This window comes from Gymnodraco acuticeps, unplaced genomic scaffold (assembly GCF_902827175.1).
Source record: "Gymnodraco acuticeps unplaced genomic scaffold, fGymAcu1.1, whole genome shotgun sequence".
Lineage (NCBI taxonomy): Eukaryota > Metazoa > Chordata > Actinopteri > Perciformes > Bathydraconidae > Gymnodraco > Gymnodraco acuticeps.
The window spans coordinates 512820-533088 of NW_022990629.1; the positions used below are offsets into that span (position 1 = coordinate 512820).

Below are 20269 nucleotides of genomic sequence, written 5' to 3' on the forward strand. Positions count from 1 at the left end.
GAATAAGTTGCAATTACTCAAAATAGTTGGGCTGAAAATTATCAGTATGATTAAGTTGAAATGACTCAAAATAGTTTAGCTGAAAATTATCAGTATGATTAGGTTGAAATGACTCAAAATAGTTTAGCTGAAAATTATCAGTATGATTAAGTTGAAATTACTCAAAACTAATAAGTACAGTGAACTTAATAAATTTGTTTCGTGCAACCACTTACCTTAATAAAATTAAGTAAATTCAATTTCAGTATACTATCAGGGGCGGACTGGCCAATGGGCCAGTACTGAAGTGTGCCAGTCGGACGATGTGGGCCGGTTGGATAAGTCACTAGCACCCCACCCCGCCCCCCCCCCTGTCGACAATTCACTAGCGGTATTTACTTGGCGGTACCGACGTGGGCCGGTCGAGAGTCCCGGGCTGATTTGTAGTCCCAGTCCGCCCCGGCTCCTGACTCATAACATGTCAGGGAAAGGGGCGGACAACGACTTCATTTCTGTCTCATTCAGGGAACGTTCTTCTTTTATTTTGGGACCAACAGGATCACTAACAGGACGCCACAGCACCAACAGACGCTGTTGAGGACAGAAAAAATGGACAAAAGACAAACAGAATAATATTGAAAACCAATAATAAAGCAGAAAGACTGTAAGCGGGTTGTGTTGGTGCTCTTACTTGTCTGAAAGAGCCCTCTGTGAAGTAGAACTTGCTGACAGCACAGATGGGTATTGTGACCACAGAGGAGAAGGCTATGGCCCAGCCCAGGTTGTTGGCCCAGTTTGGGTACACAGAGCCGTCGCTTGTTTTCAGAGGCTGGAAATCCAGAAAGAAGCCAATGAAGCAAACCTTGAAGGAAAAGCAGAGGAAAAAAATCATTGTTCTGTGGAATATTTTTGACACAGTCTACCGACATTTAGGTAGGTATTCCTCCCTTTCAAACATACATCCCTGTTTTAACAAATTAGAGGTAGCCCAAATAGGCAGTACGATCCAAGGGGGCTAATCTGTCATACAACAGCGGTGATATATTGTCAAGATTTAGTTGTCATAGAAACATTTCTAAAAGCGCTGAGAGTGTTTATTTGGGCCTACAATTGTGTGTGCACTATAGTTCACTTCACTATAGTTGTATTAATCAAAAGTATGTATTCTACTTTCTTTCAGACTTGTGTGTAACTCACAGTGCAGATCAGAGGGGTGACGTAACGCCAGCACACAGTGTAGAAAACCCCCGGCCTCTGTCCCGTCATGTCTTCAAGTGCATCACGTATCCTCTCAGCCCCTGCATTATTAAAACTGTTTGTTAGTAACATTTTAAAAGGACAGGACCTCCTGCTATAAAATAACGATGTACGTCACACCAATGGATTGGCATTTAACAACTTATTGGAACACAACATTTTTTTATGAAGCCCTAAAACTAACATGAGACAATTTAAGGCTAATAGACCAAATCAAAAAAGTATTGTATGTACACATAACTACAGTACAACAGGCAAAGGCAGATTTATCTAAAAAATGATCTACTATATCAGGGGTGGGGAACCTGAGGCCTCCGGTCCGTATACGGACCGCGAGACCATTTGGTACGGCCCTCGAGGTAATTTATAAACACACGCAAAAAATCAAAAAATTAAAGAACTCTAGACCGTAAAATAATTAAACAAGCGAGTGCCTGCTTTTCCTGGCCAAGGTCAGGGTCGTTGAACACAACACGAGCCTAACGTGTCATCACGTGGTATATGTCTCGTCTGACAGGGGTGCAGTTCTGACGGAGAGCACCAGAACGCCGCTCCGGCAATTCCACAAATTGCAGTACCCATAAGGAGCCGTACACATGCCGCAGTTTTTGCGTGGCTGTGTCTTTAGCTGAAAGCCCAGTGGCGATCTGTTCATCTGTCATACTGATCATACAGTCAATAACTTTGTTGTTATTAGCATCTGGTTAGCTAGCTATGCTAACACATATAAGAAGCTTTTTCTCCAACCAGTGAGGTAAAGGCACATCTTTATATGATCATTATAGTTATAAAAAAATAAGAGAATAATGTAAACAGGTATGAAAAAAAAAGTTGTTATTAATAAACAAGAATACAGTTTAAAAGGAGAGTGATTTGTAAAATATCCATAAAGAAAAAGAAAGTTCTGTTTCATATGGGTGTTGAGAGATGTATCCATATATCTCTTAATTTTACTCTCAAAGTGCACAAGATTGATGGTATTAACTTCAACATTTAAAAAAGTCTTCCCGGGGAGCATGTCCCCCGGACCCACCTAGAGGAGGTTAGGTCCCTCCCCACTTAAATCATGTTCACATGGATAGGAAACTAAATACATTTACACACATCTTGTGTCCATATCTTTCTGTTTTGGTGGTCACGCCACACCGTGCACGTGCATGCATGCGCGAGTCATGGTAAGATATCTGGATTAAGATGTTGCTTTTTCTTTGCACAGCATGAAAGAAAGGCGAAATTAATGGGCTGTGATTTTAGTATTTTTAAGCAGAGGTCAATCATTTGTACGGCCCTCGGAGGATGTTGAAAACATGTAAATGGCCCTTGAGAGGAGAAAGGTTCCCCATCCCTGTCCTATATATATATAAGACATTTTCAGGTAGAGAAAAATCAAGAGTCAATGAGCAGCATGTGGTTTGTGACAGGATATGTGCTGGACTATTGGCGTGGGTAAGACACTGTTATCATCAATATGAACCAGCTGAGATTCCAGAAAAGTTTCTATCTGCCCTTTCGCATCTCCACATTACAGTTACACTACTTTAAGGGTGGTTCTACATGTTGCCACTGGATGTAAATAAAAGGTGTGTGAAATTAAGACCATTGTTTTTATGGTTAAGAGACAGAAAGGGTTCCTAAAAAGGTTTGGTACTTTTAACAAATTAACGTTTTAGATATACTGTATAGCTGGATATTAAAATTGCATGTGGTTAACTAAAGCATAACTGAACCTTGGTACTTATAGCACTTACCGAAGGCCCAGCCAACAGCCACACACTGGACCAAAGACACAAATAGCACACATATCCCATTGGCACCATAGTAATCAATCAGCTCGAACTGGTATACTCCTCCCTGGGTAACACAGAAGAGATAATGTCAATTAAATACTCATCCCATATGAGAACATGCTAAATGTTAGCCAATGTGTTTGGGAGGGGGAATGCCAGCCTGTTTAGTACCTGTGTGGTGAGAGTGATCTGTAACAGGAAGGTGAAAGAGCTGAAGACTACGAGGATAATTTCTCTGCGCCAAGGTCTGCGCATCTGTCCAGGGAACATGTCAATCATTGATGATGTTAACGTTTCCAAACCTGCAAACTGACACAAACAAGCAGACAGAAAAGTAATGAGCCTAGCTGGGTTTTCACTATCATTCCATACATGGCTCACAAGATTTAGGAAGTATGGGGCCTTATCTGAATACTGGAGGTACAATCACCATTGAAGCCTAGGTGTTATGCATGGCATACTCTCAATGTTCTTACCAATGACACAAAGACAAGAAGTATTTTTGGGATAATGGGTCTTGCAAATTGTGGTCATTCCAAATCTAACTTTCCCACAGAAACCAGAAGAAAATGATGTCGCACAATGTCTGGTTCAAAGAATGTGTTACACATGGTACCTGTCAAGTGAACTGGTGATCTATTGCTTTTGCTAAGAAAACTACAGGACACATGGACCATTTGCTCCAGTGAAGTTGCTGAAAAATGGCTTCCGATCTGGTACTCCCTTCCAACTTCCTCTGAATCTCTTGCGAGGACCAAATACCAGAGAGCAAGCTTGTGTCCTCCGCTGTCCACTGCTGTTGAAGTTTGCATTCATGATTTTGTCGTAGTGTTGTATTTTCCAGGACCGGCTGCTGTGGAAACGGTAAGAATTGATTCGCAATCAGGCACTAGCTCCAAACTGGTCCTGGAACCGGTTCGGTGGGAAAGGGGTATCAGTGAGACTAATCTCAACGGAGAGCTGCAGGAGTGGCCCACATGAGAATAAGCTACCCTCTGAAGCAACCTTCCTTGAGAAAACTTAATTAGATAGACAATTGTCGTTGGATGATTTTGGATGAACACTAAGACTACTTTTAAACGACAAGCCTGATTGTGCGTTCACATCGGACGCATCGCTTTACTCGCAGAAGTTTGACCAAGGCTGTCAGTTGTGTCTAGTCTCGTCACTCCAACAAGACGCCCGGGTGAGGAGGCGGGGCATACAGAAATGAATAAAGCAGCGACTGTATTCCCCATGCCACAGACATTCTGTGAGTTGTACATTAATAACTTCTCTCCAGTTTCTGAACAGATATGAGGAGCTGTGAGCTCTGTGTGCTGTCACCCAGAGCCAAAGGCTGCTGTTTTGATTTTCTGATTCAACGTCAGTGACGAGAGTCAGAGATTCTGAACGCTGATTGGCTTTTTGCGAGACAGCATCACGCAAATTTGTCGCTCGAGTTAAAACAATTTAACTCTCGCCAATGACGCGCCATTCGCGCCACTGCAGTCTATCCGCGTCTTTGCATTGACTTTACATGTAATCGTGACACACGAAAAAATCGCATCGCATTTTGTGTGAATGTACCTTTAGAGCTCAATTGTGATTCCTGCTCAGATCCATTTTTCTTTTTAGGCTTTGTCGTCTTCTTTTTCTTACCTTTCTGTTTATTTCTGTGTGAGTGCAGGAGGGTAACGGAAAAACACAAGTTCAAGTCAAGTCCTAAACTTTGACAAAACGAGTCTTTAACAAGTCATTATGTGCTTTTCACCAAATGTAATAACATGGAATAACAGATATAATACTTAATAATCAAACTGCTCTTTATTAGTCACATTAATAATCCATTTTCTCTCTGCTGGTAAAGTAACGTGTTTTTTTCTATTTGAAGAGGGCTCGGTAAGGTAAGGCTACCGTGACGGTTTGATTCAGAAGGAGTTTAATGTATAAGATCCCTGATGTTGAGGTGACCAGAATGTTTATTTCCACTGTGTACAACATGTTATAAGGGACCCACAATCTATCTTTATGCAAGGGATAATGTGCAGCGAGGCGGTCTCTATGGGGAAAATAACACCTGAATCTAGATCCCTCTGCAGGTGGTACTTTAACTATATTTTGATGATAATACTTTTCTACTTTTACTTGAGTAACATTTTGAATTCAGGACTTTTTATTGTACACTCAGGTACTTTTACTCAAGTACAAGTCCTGAACCACCTCTGACAATAAATCCTTAGTGGTTACCAAAAACAAAAAACCTGCTCTGAAGGTTATTTTCATTTTACAAATCCTGCACTCAGCTTTGCTTTCTCCAATATCATTGAAATGCAGCCAGATGCTGCTTCTTTTTTTGATTTTCGCTAAATTCTTGACTTTTTCCGACGCGCTTGCATTTAAATCCGGCTCCCCGTCTCCCTGTTGCTCTGTAGCTGGCCTGTACCACTAAACCTGCTGTCTTTGGAGCGTCTGCCCCCCACCTTTCTTTCACATAATGGTATGATCCTAGTGTGTCCTCGCATATGATTGGCCGCATGGTGGCTCAGCAAAATAAAGTCCCGCCCCTGCCTGCATGGATTCAAAGCAAGAGTAGGAGCGGCTGAAGATTCTGCTCCCCCCGACTGGAGTCTGCTCTTCTCGAAGCATCTCGCTATCGGCGTGTTGGAGACCCCTGAATTAAAGTATCAAGTTACCTCAAGTCAGAAGGCTCAAGTCCAAGTCAAGTCCTGAGTCATTGGTGTTCGAGTCCAAGTCGAGTCGCAAGTGTTTTGTGATTTTGTCAAGTCGAGTCCAAAGTCATCAAATTGATGACTCGAGTCTGACTCGAGTCCAAGTCATGTGACTTAGCCCCAAGTCATGTGACTTAGCCCAGGAGTTGTTGGGTGGGGGGTGCAGGGATAAAGTGCCATTTTTTCCAAGTGGGGGGTGGACCGAACATCCTTTAGGTTGTCGCCTCCTCTAGTGTTTTTTTTATTGAAGTTGAAAGCATCAATCTGGTGCACTTTGAGAGCAACATTAACCCTACCTTAATAATACCTTAAAGCGGACAAAAGGCACTGCAGAACACTTATTCATTAACACCCTTTAATGAAGCAAACTAATGCCTTAACTCACTCAAATACAGTTGTTTACTTATTTCGGTGAAACGAATGTGCGTAGAGTTTTAAAGGATGCGGATAGTCTCACCTTGATTCTGGCACATTGCTTATCGTTTTATAGATCTATTCTCATCCACCATCTTTGTTTGTGACGTAAAGAGTGTAAGAGTCACGTTTCTGAATCGGACACTCTGAGTGGATGCAGTCACAGCCAATCGGAGTCTGAATCAGAGGGTTGCCTGTCAGTTCCGTTGCCTGTCAGTTCCGTTGCTATGGTTCCGTTGTTATGTGTACTGAAACGAGAGCCGGTATAATTCCACGTGCGAAAACAAAATAAAAAATGGAATACGTTATTTTAGTGTGTTAAAAGCAGACTGAGGTGTGAAGGGTTAACGTTATATCTTAGGATCATTTTTAGTCATGTTCTGTATACATACTAACATATAAGGGTATACTTAGTGTGGTTACTCCATGTTTACTAGCTATAACATTAACGTTACATCACTCTTTTTCACATCTTAGTCAGCCAGAGTGCAGATATCACCATTAGATTCACAAACCTGAAACATCATCCATTTCTTCACCGCTGGTGATGACATTGTTGTCAGCTGCTGATACTGCTGCTGCTGCAGCTTGTGGCACCTGCTTCGATGAAAATAACTTTCTAATATCCAAACTGTATAGGCCATTAGCAGACGTGGGGACTCGAGTCACATGACTTGACTCGAGTCGCATATTTTTTTACTTGAGACTTGCTTGACTAACATTGAAAAATACTTGACTTGACTTTGACTTGGTATTCATGACTTGAGACTTGACTTAAGCTTGAGACAGATGACTTGAAAGGACTTGACTTTTTAAAATGAAATATTTGCGTTTTTGTATTGAGATATTACATTTAGTTTTTTCGAAACGTGATTGGGTGATTATAGCGCCGTGTGCGCAAACCTGGCAACCCACTAGACGGCAGGAGTGTCGAGAGGGGGCTAATTCCTAATAGTAGTATGTGTGTCGTTTGTACAGTGCTACTTATATGTTATGTAAAGCCTGCATACTTATATGTGTTTTGTTTCTGTATTGTTACAGTTTTACAAAGTAAAAGAAGAACAGTAAAGTCAAGAAAGAAAACCTTGCATCTTTATTGGAGGACTTTGAAATGTTAGCTAACTGTCTAGCTACGCATAGGGATACGCACTGTAAGGGCAGAACAGTTCAATCAATCTAAGTGATACTGTACTGATATTAATTACAATACAAGGTGTCCCTATACATATATATATATAGTTTAAAAATTATAAAAAATAAATATAAAAATGATACGTTGGGGTGGGGGAAGTCCCCCACCCCAACGCAGCACACCCTCCCGGCCATCAGAGTCGAACCCGCAGTTCGGAGGAACCGACCGCCAGAGCACCGGCACTAGGCCGGGCCGGCGCGGAGGCCCTCCGACAGTGTGTCGCGTTTGCCATTCGATCAGTGAGAGGAGAGGAGAAAAAATTGTCAAAATCCGTTAATATATGGATGAGTAGGGGGGGGGCTGGACACAGGCCGTGAGGCGACACCCGAGACCGGGCAATGTCCCCGGTAGAAACCGGGTGAAATAGCCAAAAAATAATAATAATAAAACCGGGGAAAATAGGGGGGAAAGTGAAAATAGACACTCGTGAGGTGGGCAGAGTCCCCTGTCAACTCCCGTTACATTCCTCCATGGTGTAATTTGAGCGAAAAACTTTTACGAGAACCAGGCTGGGGGGGTCAAAAGGGCTTGACCAAGGCCGACCCAAAGTGCACGGTGGGCGGACTCATCCCCTCCGTGATGAATCTCCATTGTGATTTGAAAAATTCCATCAAACGATTCCTTCGGTGGGCGGGGAAAAAAACGTGTTCGTCAGAATCGTCACTTCCTGTACTGACAGTGGAGGTGTCCTGAGAGTGCAGCCTGCACCGGAACTGTGCTGAGAGTGGAGGTCTGCAGGCAGGCTCCCATGGGAGTGTCAGTTAACATGGCAGCGGCTAGCGTTACTCCACAAATAGTCAAGTTTGGATTCAAGGATTATTTTGTCGATGACGCTAATAATAAGAAAACAGCGGTATGCAGGGTCTGCAGCATAAAGCTCAGTGACACGACCACCACAACATCCAACTTCATTCGTCACTACAAAAAAACCCAGAGAGAAAGGTGCATGAATGTGTTGTGTTAGCTAGAAAGCTAACGTTAAGTTTAAGCTACGTTAGACTTGGTTTCAAATCGATTAAGCATTCAAAGAGAAGACACAACGGTAAAGGCCCTGTCACACTGTCCCGAAATTGACACCCGATGGACACACGATAAAGGAAATGTTCAAATTCGGCTGTGATCGTAGCAACATCGGGCCATTCGTGAGGGCATCTTAAGCCATCGTATGACCGCCGGTGGAGTTTCTCAGGCTCCGGCAGCAACTTCGTGAGCGGCAACTTCGTAAGGCACTCGTGAGGGCATCTTGTCAAATCGTGTCATCTTCGTGTTATCATCGGTGCATTCACCCTCACTCTGATCGGGGCGAATGCCCGATGGCACCGATGATAACAAGATGCCCTCACGATGGCCTTACGAAGGGCACAATTGACACACGAATTCAACACGAAAATGAACCTTCGCAATGTCCTTGGGCAATTTTTTGGCATGCCAAAGATTTTGCCACCGCTCACGAAGTTGCTGCCGGAGCCTGAGAAACTCCACCGGCGGTCATACGATGGCTTAAGATGCCCTCACGAATGGCCCAATGCTGCTACGATCACAGCCGAATTTGAACATTTCCTTTATCGTGTGTCCATCGGGTTGGTTTATTGCACAACAAAATCATGTAAATATATTATGTAAATAACCCAATTTGTGTTCTGTGAAACTAAAAAGGATATAATATATTATTTTGAAGGATAGTTGACAGGAAGTTGTTGTTGTTATGGAAACAACATTACGGAGAAAACTTAATATTTTCTACATATAACGACGGATAAAGTAAAGAACAAAGTCTGAAGATATCAGTACAGTATCATAGTACTGTAACATAATTGTTTTTGGTACTTTCATTGCAGTTGTATGTCTTAAATGTAATGTAAATGTTGCCTTCGTGTGTGGTTTGGGGCCATCTTCGTGCGAAATTCACAATTCCATATTCGTGTGTCCATCGGGTGTCAATTTCGGGACAGTGTGACAGGGCCTTAAATGAACACTAGAACCGCCTAACCCGGATACTGACGGGCTGTCAGGAGAGAGAGAGAGAGAGAGAGGAAAAGAGATGCCTCGTTTATTTCCCCTGTGTTATTATCAGAAGTTACTGTAAACTTTTGAATAATGTAGTTTATCTACTTTTAGTAGTTTGTTTAAATGTTTTAATTATGTTGTTTTTGTTTGTAGAAGTGCATCATTCTTTGATTTATTGTAAAAATGAATCTGAACTTTTTGATCTGTTATGATGATAAACTGAAGCCATTTCAAAATTAACCCAATTAAGTGAGTTTTAAATCGTCCTACTTAGTTTATAAGGAAATTATGAAGAGGAACAAATTAAATGATTTGAAAATGATATGTACAGTTGCAAGAAAAAGTATGTGAACCCTTTGGAATTACCTGGATTTCTGCATAAATTGGTCATAAAATGTGTTCTGATCTTCATCTAAGTCACAACAATAGACAAACACAGTCTGCTTAAACTAATACCACACCAACAATTATATGTTTTCATGTTTTTATTGAACACACCATGTAAACATTCACAGTGCAGGGTGGAAAAAGTATGTGAACCCCTAGGCTAAAGACTTCTTCAAGAGCTAATTGGAGTCAGGAGTCAGCCAACCTGGAGTCCAATCAATGAGACGAGATTGGAGGTGTTGGTTAAAGCTGCCCTGCCCTATAAAAAATACACACCAGTTTTGAATTTGCTATTCTTAAGAAGCATTGTCAGATGTGAACCATGCCTCGCACAAAAGAGCTCTCAGAAGACCTACGATTAAGAATTGTTGACTTGCATAAAGCTGGAAAGGGTTACAAAAGTATCTCTGAAAGCCTTGATGTTCATCAGTCCACGGTAAGACAAAGTGTCTATACATGGAGAAAGTTCAGCACTGTTGCTACTCTCCCTAGGAGTGGCCGTCCTGTAAAGATGACTGCAAGAGCACAGCGCAGAATGCTCAATGAGGTGAAGAAGAATCCTAGAGTGTCAGCTAGAGACTTAAAGAAATCTCTGGCACATGCTAACATCTCTGTTGACAAATCTACGATACGTAAAACACTGAACAAGAAAGGAGTTCATGGGAGGACACCACGGAGGAAGCCACTGCTGTCCAGAAAAAACATTGCTGCACGTTTGAAGTTTGCAAAAGAGCACCTGGATGTTCCACAGCACTACTGGCAAAATATTCTGTGGACAGATGAAACCAAAGTTGAGTTGTTTGGAAGGAACACACAACGCTATGTGTGGAGAATCCAAAGGGTTCACATGCTTTTTCTTGCAACTGTATGTGCTGGGTCCAGGCTGAAGGGCGTATGGCACTCTCAACTATTTCCAGGACATGCCGGGGCCCTGCCTGCCAGTAGCTTTGCCGATATCTGTGTTGATAGGTAATAGATTGAGAGCGGTGAATCAGCTTAGAAACAGGAAGCGCTCAAACGTTTGTGTGAGTTTATCAAATTTAGCAGTGATTCCATGTCAGCCACAGCTTGTCACAAAAAACCTGACTGATAGTGTGTTTAACAAACTTAGACTAGCTTTATTAAATGTCAGGTCTTTGGCAGGAAAAACGTTTTTAATCAATGATTTTATCACTGAGCACAATCTCGATTTTATGTTTTTAACGGAAACTTGGTTTGAACAAAATAACATTGCAGCTGCTCTTATCGAATCAACCCCTCCCAACTTTAGTTTTATGAGTCAGGAAATAATGCATAAGAAAGGAGGTGGAGTTGCTATTCTGTTCAATGATTCCATTCAATAGAGGAAGACATCTTATGGGAACTTTTCTTCTTTTGAATATGTGGCCCTTCAGCTGAAATGCTCCTCTCGAGCCCTGTTCCTAAATATCTATAGACCACCCAAATACTGTGCAAGCTTTTTTGATGACTTTACTGAATTGCTGTCTATAGTGTGTATTGACTTTGACCGTCTAGTCATTGTTAGTGATTTTAACATCCATGTTGACAACCCCCAGGACAGAGGGGTAAATAACTGTTTTGTGTTCTTGATAACTATGGACTGACTCAGCATGTGACGGAGCCCACGCACAATAAGGGGCACACTCTGGATTTAATTATCTCAAAGGGTCTGAATATCTCAAAGGTTGTGGTGACTGATGTTTCACTCTCTGATCATTCCTGTGTTTTCTTTGAGAGCTCTATTTCTGTTCAAAAAAATGTTCAAAAAGAGTTAACCACAAAGCGATATTTAACTGAAAATACTAGGGACATTTTTACTCAGAATTTTTCTTCCACACTTGCCCCTGCTAAAATCTCAGTAAATGAGCTAGTAGATCATTTTGATTAACGAAAATATCTCCATGGAGAAAGGCCATGACCGTGAAAACAGAAAAAAGAGTGTTGAAAAGCTGAACGCAGGTGGCGAAAAAAAAATCTCCGGGTTCATTTTGAAAGAGAGACTTGGCTTTTATAAATTGGAATTGAAAAATGCACGACAGTCTTTCTTCTCTGACATCATTGCCATAAACCAAAACAACGCACGTGCCTTGTTTGCTACAATTGACAGACTAACTAACCCCCCACTGTCAGTAGCCTCTGAATTTCTATCCACCAGGGCCTGCAATGAATTTGCCTCCTTCACTGACAAAATTCAGATATTTAGACAAGCAGTGCCTCTGTATCAGGTACAGCAAAAGTGTTGTCCCTGTGTCCACTTCAAATCAATTCAAACACCATGACACAATTCCATCAGATTAATGATAAAAACCTAGAGGACATTATTCAACTTCTGAAATCCTCCTCCTGCTGCCTTGATATTATGCCTACAGGATTTTAAAAAAAAAAAACGTTTCATTGCATGGCCTCAGATCTACTTCATGTAGTAAACACATCTCTTCAATCAGGTGTTTTTCCACAGGCTCTAAAAACGGCAGTCATCAAACCTCCCATTTCTAGGTAAAATCATTGAAAAATAAGTTTTTCAACAGTTGAGTAATTTCTGCATTTAAATAACTGTTTCAATGTGTTCCAGTCAGGCTTTCGTCCAAACCACAGCACTGAGACTGCTCTTGTACTGTAAAGGTCTTCAATGACATCCACTTAAACACAGACAGTGGCAGAACTTCAGTGTTAGTATTATTAGATCTCAGTGCTGCGTTTGACACTGTTGACCACAACATATTACTAGACCGACTGGAAAACTGGGTGGGACTTTCGGAAACAGTTCTAAATTGGTTTGAATCCTACTTAAAGGACAGACAAAACTTTGTTTCTATAGGTAAATACACATCTGAGTTGACAAATATAACATGTGGGGTTCCTCAAGGCTCCATCTTGGGGCCTCTTCTCTTTAACATCTACATGCTACCACTGGCTCAGATAATGAAAAACTACAAAATAAGTTACCATAGCTATGCAGATGACACACAAATTTACACAACCATTTCACCAGGAGACTATGCTCCAATTCAGACACTGAGTAAGTGCATTGAACAAATCAATGACTGGATTAACTTTCTCCAATTAAACAAAGATAAAACTGAGGTAATGGTTTTTGGAGCCAAGGCAGAACGTATAAAAGTTAGCACTGAGCTTCAGTCTGCAATGTTCAAAACAACAGATGAAGCCAGAAATCGAGGTGTAGTCATGGACTCTGACCTGAGTTTCAACTGTCACATTAAAACAGTTACTAAATCAGCCTACTATCACATAAAGAACATATCTAGGATTAAAAGACTAATGTCACAGCAGGATTTGGAAAAACGTATCTATGCTTTTATCTTCAGCAGACTGGACTACTGTAATGGTGTCTTCACAGGTCTCACTAAAAAATCCTTTAGAAAGCTGCAGCTGATTCAGAACGCCGCTGCTTGAGTCCTTACCAACACTAAGAAAGTGGATCACATCACTCCTGTTCTGAAGTCTTTACACTGGCTTCCTGTGTGTAAAATAATTTATTTCAAAAATACTGCTGCTGGTTTATAAAGCACTGAATGGTTTAGGCCCAAACTACATTTCTGATCTACTGCTAAATTATGAACCATCCAGATCTCTCAGGTCTTCAGGGACTGGTCAGCTTTCTGTCCCCAGAGTCAGAACTAAACATGGTAAAGCAGCGTTCAGTTATTATGCTCCAAATATCTGGAACAAACTCCCAGAAACCTGCAGGTCCGCTGCAACTCTGACTACTTTTAAATCCAGACTAAAGACTTTTCTTTTTGCCGCTGCTTTTAATTAATATATTCATATATTAAACTGCACTGTAACTTTTATTATCTTTGCTTTTATCTTTGCTTTTAAATTAGTGTTTTTAAATGTCATTTTATATCATTGTTTTTAAATTAGTGTTTCTAGATATCATTTTATAATATGTTTCTTAATGCTCTTAATGTCTTTCATTTTTGTAAAGCACTTAGAATTGCCTTGTGTTGAAAGGTGCTATATAAATAAACTTACCTTGCCTTGCCTTACAAATCCCTGGCCCAGAAAGCTTATTCTAAGTCTATCGACAAGTATAGCTGAGTTGGTTAGGAATGTTAGCTATTGGTTCCATTTTGAACCAAAGAGTAATTCAAATTTGGATGCTGGATGAAAAGTCAGAGGTAGTAAGTTTTTACTAGAAGAAAAATATGTCAGAAGAAAGTCAGGGAATTCATCATTTTTGGAAAGTGGAGTTTGATGGCAATCTATCCATCGTTTTTAAAGGTATTTTAGTGTATATTAAAGTGGTCGACTGACTGACCGACTACATTGCCATCATATTATATTAATTCTTCAATATTAAATTCACCAATGTTTTTACGTGTGTGTTCACTGATACAGCATAAACAGTTGCAGCATATCTTAAGTTAATCCTATATGAAGGACACCAACCGTTTGTGGTGTATCTTACCACAGTGTCCAGTCCCAACAGAATGAGCATAATGAAGAAGCAGGCGGCCCACAGCTGAGGCACGGGCATCATGGCAACAGCCTGAGGAAAAGCGATGAATGCTAGCCCCGGGCCTGCGAGGACAGAAGAGACATTTGAATCGTTGTGAGGGTACTTTTGATTCTGAGAGAGATGGTAGAGATGGTAGCTTTGCACTTGAAAATCGTACCTGATGTGACGACCTTTTCGATGGGAATGCCCTGTTTTTCGGCCATGAATCCGAGACATGAGAAGACTGCAAACCCGGAAACTAAGCTGGTGCAACAATTGAGCACACATAACCACACACTGTCCCTGCATACACAAACACAAAGCACAGCATGTAGAGCAGAACTCAGTGGGAAAATGTACTGACAGTAATAGACTTTATGTTGTTGGGCAGACAATCCGTCCTTAGGTAGTTTTGATGTTCTTATTGCCCCTAGATGTATCTATATCTTAAGGTAGTTCTAGTTTTCATCTTTGAGATTTACAAAAGAAAGCAAAGCTACACTTCATCCCCTATTTCTTAGTATTGTTTGAATGCAGTCATACATTATTATATAACCCAGTACGTGGCAGATACTCAAAGAAAATAAAAACTTAATCAACAAAAGCTCCCAATATATTAATGGAGCTACTGATCACATGACTAACCTGTAACAGTTGTTTGTGACTTTGTTGTAGCTGCTCATTGTGATATGGGTTCCTGATGCGACGCCATAGGAGAAGAGGACCTGGGCACAAGCCTCCATCCACACCTCATTAAGAAATATTTAAAAAACACGTATTTAGATCATCAGCGTTATAACAGTCACAGGAGGATCTTGTTTCATCTACCTTCTTTTGTGTATTCAATTCAGGTAGGTGTGAAACTGTGCAAGGTCTACCTGAAGGTCCACCAGGCGAGAAGGATCTGGATACAGGTAGTAGACCGCACCCTGCCAGGCCCCCGGCAACGTCAACCCCCTGACCAGCAAGATGGCCAGCATCACATAGGGGAACACAGCCGTGAAATACACCACCTGAGATGAATACAAAAAATCCTCTATGTTTATTATGTTACCTGTTTGTAGAGGTCTACTTAATATGTTATACTGCACATGAACAATACAACAACATGAACAATGGTAGGTAGCTCATTTGAATTAAGAGGAATCAATTGTACAGCTACCAGGAGATGCACATCCTGCACCTGGTAGGATACCTGCAGAAAGGTTGTAACGGGTAAAAAATACATTTATATAAATCCAAGAGCACAAACACAGATAGAAAAAAATGCATGTCAATGGAGTTCATGTCTAATATTTTAGAGGAGAGTGGACAATGTCTTTAATCCCAATCAAACTTGGAATGTGTACGTTTTCTTTGCAAAACTACAGGTGGCATTGTTAGGAAAATATCACTCGTCATCGGCTTGAGCTTCAATAATCAGGATACATGTATTTATTATCCTCACATCAATCAATCAATCAATCAATCAATCAATCAATCAATCAATCAATGTTTATTTATATAGCCCAATATCACAAATGTTACATTTGTCTCAGTGGACTTCACAGTTTGTACAGAATATCAGTATGACAATGCGACACCCTCTGTCCTTAGACCCTCACATCGTACAAGGAAAAATCCCACAGTTTAAAGGGGAACATGGGAGAAACCTCAGGGAGAGCAACAGAGGAGGGATCCCTCTCCCAGGACAGACAGACGTGCAATAGATGCCGTGTGTAAATCGAAGAGATAATACATTTACAGCGTAGGTAGACCAAATGTTTGGAAATGCATGTGTCTATAATAAGAAGATGAATCCACGAGGATGTCAACAATCCTGTGGGAGCCATCAGGGAAGTAGTATGATGAGAGTCAGGCAGGACCGCAGAGACTGGTTCAGCCACGACTCGAAGTCCAGGACTCAAATCCAGAACTCAGGATAGAGGATCCAGGACACAGGACCGCAGCAACAGATTCAGCCAGGACTCAGGATCCCGGCGTAGATAGAAACCAAAAATAAATGTGGGGGAAGCTGGGTTATTTGGAACATGAGAGTACACAGGTACAGACAGACAGAAGGAAGAAGTAAGGTGTCCCCCGACAGTCTAAGCCTATAGCAGCAAAACTAACGTGTCTGCGTACATGCACTCCCTTAGGATAGGTTGAGGGAAAGGGGTAGCAAGTAAGAAGTAAGGAACAGAGGTGGAGAGGCACAACGCAAGGGCGCCGGAAGCAGGGGGGCCAGGGGGCCATTGCCCCCCCCCACTTTACAGCCCTGCCCCACATTTTCGCAGCGGCGGATGCCGCGGAATACTGTACATATCCCGTTTCAATAATTCTCCTCTACTCTAAAGTTGCATCTACAAATCTGATCTAGCTGTGTATATTTTGTTATTTTTGATTGTTATATTCAATCTCATTAGCTACAGGCATTTTTTAAGCTTGTAAAGGGAAGATGACAGCTCTCTCTCGCCACTCTGCTGTTCCACAGCGCCGCTTCCCCTCCCTCCGCTGAAATTATGAATGTAAGGCGTATAGTAATCATAGGTAACACGGCAGGTTCCGTTACAGTTTTTTTTCAGTTGATTTCAAGTAAACAATGTTTTAGTTTAAAGTTTATACGCACTTTTTGCCCCCCCCCACTTCTAAAATGAATCCGGCGCCGCTGGCACAACGTGTCTACGTTCATGCACTCCCTTAGGATAGGTTGAGGGAAAGGGGTAGCAAGTAAGAAGTAAGGACCAGAGGAGGAGAGGCACAACGTGTCTACGTATATGCACTCCCTTAGGATAGGGTTAAGGAAAAGAGTAGGAATTAAGATGTATGCGCCACATCTATACCATGAGCGCATTGCTCCTAAACATTTTTTTTGGCACTGACACCAATCAACAGTTGTGCGTCGACTCTGCAGGGATCAAGGCATGGGAAAGGGATGTGCCTCTCCCTGCTTCCACCGTCAACACCAGCGGTGAAAAAACTAAAATACACGGTGGGCCAAAATTAAAAAATCGGTACTAGTCGAGGGCCGGACTGGTTCAATGTTTATTGCATAACTTATTGTAATGAACTTATTGCACACAGTAAACCTGGAACTAACAAAGCTTAAATTACTGCCTATAAAAACAACATTAAACATTAAATAATCAGTTGCATTAATTTCTTATGACTCTAACTGCAGCTTTTCCGGAGTCATTTCTTACGATTACATTTTCCCACAGACCAACAACAGCTTAAAAAAATATATTTCCATCCATCCATCTTCTCCCGCTTATCCGTGGTCGGGTCGCGGGGGTAGCAGTTCCAGCAGAGAGCCCCAAACTTTATTTTCCCTGGCGACATCAACCAGCTCTGACTGGGGGATCCCAAGGCGTTCCCAGGCCAGCGAAGAGATATAATCCCTCCACCTGGTCCTAGGTCTACCCCTTGGTCTCTTCCCAGCTGGACGTGCCTGGAACACCTCCCTAGGGAGGCGCCCAGGTGGCATCCTAACTAGGTGCCCGAACCACCTCAACTGACTCCTTTCGACGCGAAGGAGGAGCGGCTCAACTCCGAGTCCCTCCCTGATGACCGAACTTCTCACCTTATCCCTAAGGGAGACACCAGCCACCCTGCCGAGAAAAACAATTTCCCTCAAAGAAAAAACCAAACATGCTCTGTTGTTAGCAAAAAGAAAAAAAGTGCAGAATGAAACATCCATTAAACTCAGTGTGCTGCTCTGTGATGCTAGTTCAAGCCAGATACTTGGCATCTCATCTTGGGTGCAAGTTCATCAATGTTTGGGCTCAGGCTCTGAGCTGAGGTGTGCGTGCAATATACCGGCGGGCCAGATCTAATAGTAATCAAACATTATCCTGTGGGCCAAAATTAAATCCACCAAGGGCCTTGAGTTTGACACATGTGGTCAACACACACAACCAAATTACATCTATACCATGAGCACATTGCTCCTAAAAAGTGTTTCTGGCACTGACACCAATCAGCAGTTGTGCGTCGACACGGCAGGGATCAAGGCACGTGTATGCCTCTCCCTACTTCCACCGTCTACCAGAGGTGGGACCAAGTCATTGTTTTGCAAGTCCGAGTCAAGTCTCAAGTCTTTGCGCTCAAGTCCGTGTCAAGTCTCAAGTCTTTGCGCTCAAGTCCGAGTCAAGTCTCAAATCAGGATGGGCAAGTTCAAGTCAAGTCCTAAACTCTGACAAAACAAGTCTTAAACAACTCATTATGTGCTTTTCACCAAATGTAATGACATTGATCAACAGAATAATACTTAATAATCAAACTGCTCTTTGTTAGTCACATTAATCATTTAATAATCCATTTTCTCTCTGCTGGTAAAGTAACATGTTTTTTTCTATTTTAAGAGGGATCAGTAAGGTAATGCTACCGTGACAGTTTGATTCAGAAGGAGTTTAATGTATAAGATCCCTGATGTTGAGGTAACCAGAATATTTATTTCCACTGTGTACAACATGTTATAAGGGACCCACAATCTATCTTTATGCAAGGGATAATGTGCAGCGAGGCGGTCTCTATGGGGAAAAGAACACCTGAATCTAGATCCCTCTGCAGGTGGTACTTTAACTATATTTTGATAATACTTTTGTACTTTTACTTGTAACATTTTGAATGCAGGACTTTTTATTGTAACAGAGTATTCCGACACTCTGGTACTTTTACTCAAGTACAAGATCTGAACTTCTCCCACCTCTGACAATAAATCCTGAGTGGTTACCAAAAAAAAACCCACATATAAGATAAGCTAGGTGCCTTCTCCTCTGCCAAAGCCCCTCTTACCTGTGGGGTTCCCCAAGTCCCCATCCTTTTTCTACTGTACATGTTCAATTACTATGTTCAATTCTCACAAAACACAACATCCCCTTCCATTGTTACGCCGATGATGTACAGATCTATTTGCCTCTCAATTCTAATGTCAACTCATTACAGCTATTGATGGACTGCTTGACAGAGATCAAATCCTGGCTGAGCAAACATTTCCTCAACCTCAACGAGAACACGACCGAGGTCATCTTTTTTGGACCCCAACCTCCAGCCTCTCCAGTTGATATTCTGGGCTGCCTCAATAAAAAACATCCTCCCCTCTGTCATGAACCTTGGAGTGACCTTCAATAGCGCTTTTCAATTTGATAAGCAGGTTAGCAGCGTAGTCAAAACCTGCTGTTTTAAAATACGACTATTGGCCAAGACAAAGTCGTTTTTATCTTTTAAAGATCTGGAAAGGGTTATTAACGCCTTTGTAACCACAAGGTTGAAATATTGCAACGCCCTATACGTGGGTATGGACCAGGCGTTAATTAGACGCCTGCAGCTAGTGCAGAACGCAGCTGCACGTCTTCTCACTGGCCACAAAAAGCGTAACCACATCACCCCAATTCTGGCCTCATTGCACTGGCTTCCAATTAGGTTCTGCATTGATTTTAAACTCATTTTATTTGTTTTTAAAGCACTAAATGGGCTGGCTCCTGCCTATATAGCCGAACTCCTCCATCGCCACACCCCAGCCAGAGCATTAAGGTCGGCTGACCAGCTGCTGCTGGTAGTGCCCAAGACCAGGCTCAAAACCCGAGGGCACCGAGCCTTCGCAGCAGCTGGCCCTAGGCTCTGGAACACTCTGCCCCTCCATGTGAGGTCGGCCTAGACCCTAGGGGTTTTTAAATCAACACTAAAAACTAACTTCTTCTCCCTGGCCTTCTAGTCAGAGCGGAGCACGACTCATGACATTTCCCTGTGTTTTGATTTTTATATTTGCTGTTGTAATTTATTGTCTTCTGTTTGTGACTGTAGTAATGTGTTATTTATTATTTGCATGTACAGCACTTTGGCTCTACCAAAAATCGTTTTCAAAATGTGCTATATAAATAAAACCTGATTTGATTTGATATTCATATTATTTAATAAAGAAGTGTTAATTAATGGAAAAACTTCCTTTAACAGATTAGTTGGAATTGGGTCTAAGATACACGTTGATGGTTTAAAAGAAAGAATAATTGAATTAAATTGTTCAAGGTTTATGGTTGAAAAGCATTCTAATGTACTATATAGTGTAATATTAGAACTTACGTTTCTGGGAGCT

The 20269-nt window shown here is 41.7% G+C and overlaps 1 pseudogene; it reads right to left on the minus strand.

Moving 5' to 3' along the window:
• Positions 1-353: 353 nt before the first annotated feature.
• LOC117554699 overlaps positions 354-20269 on the minus strand; it is a 38922-nt pseudogene continuing 19006 nt past the window's right edge.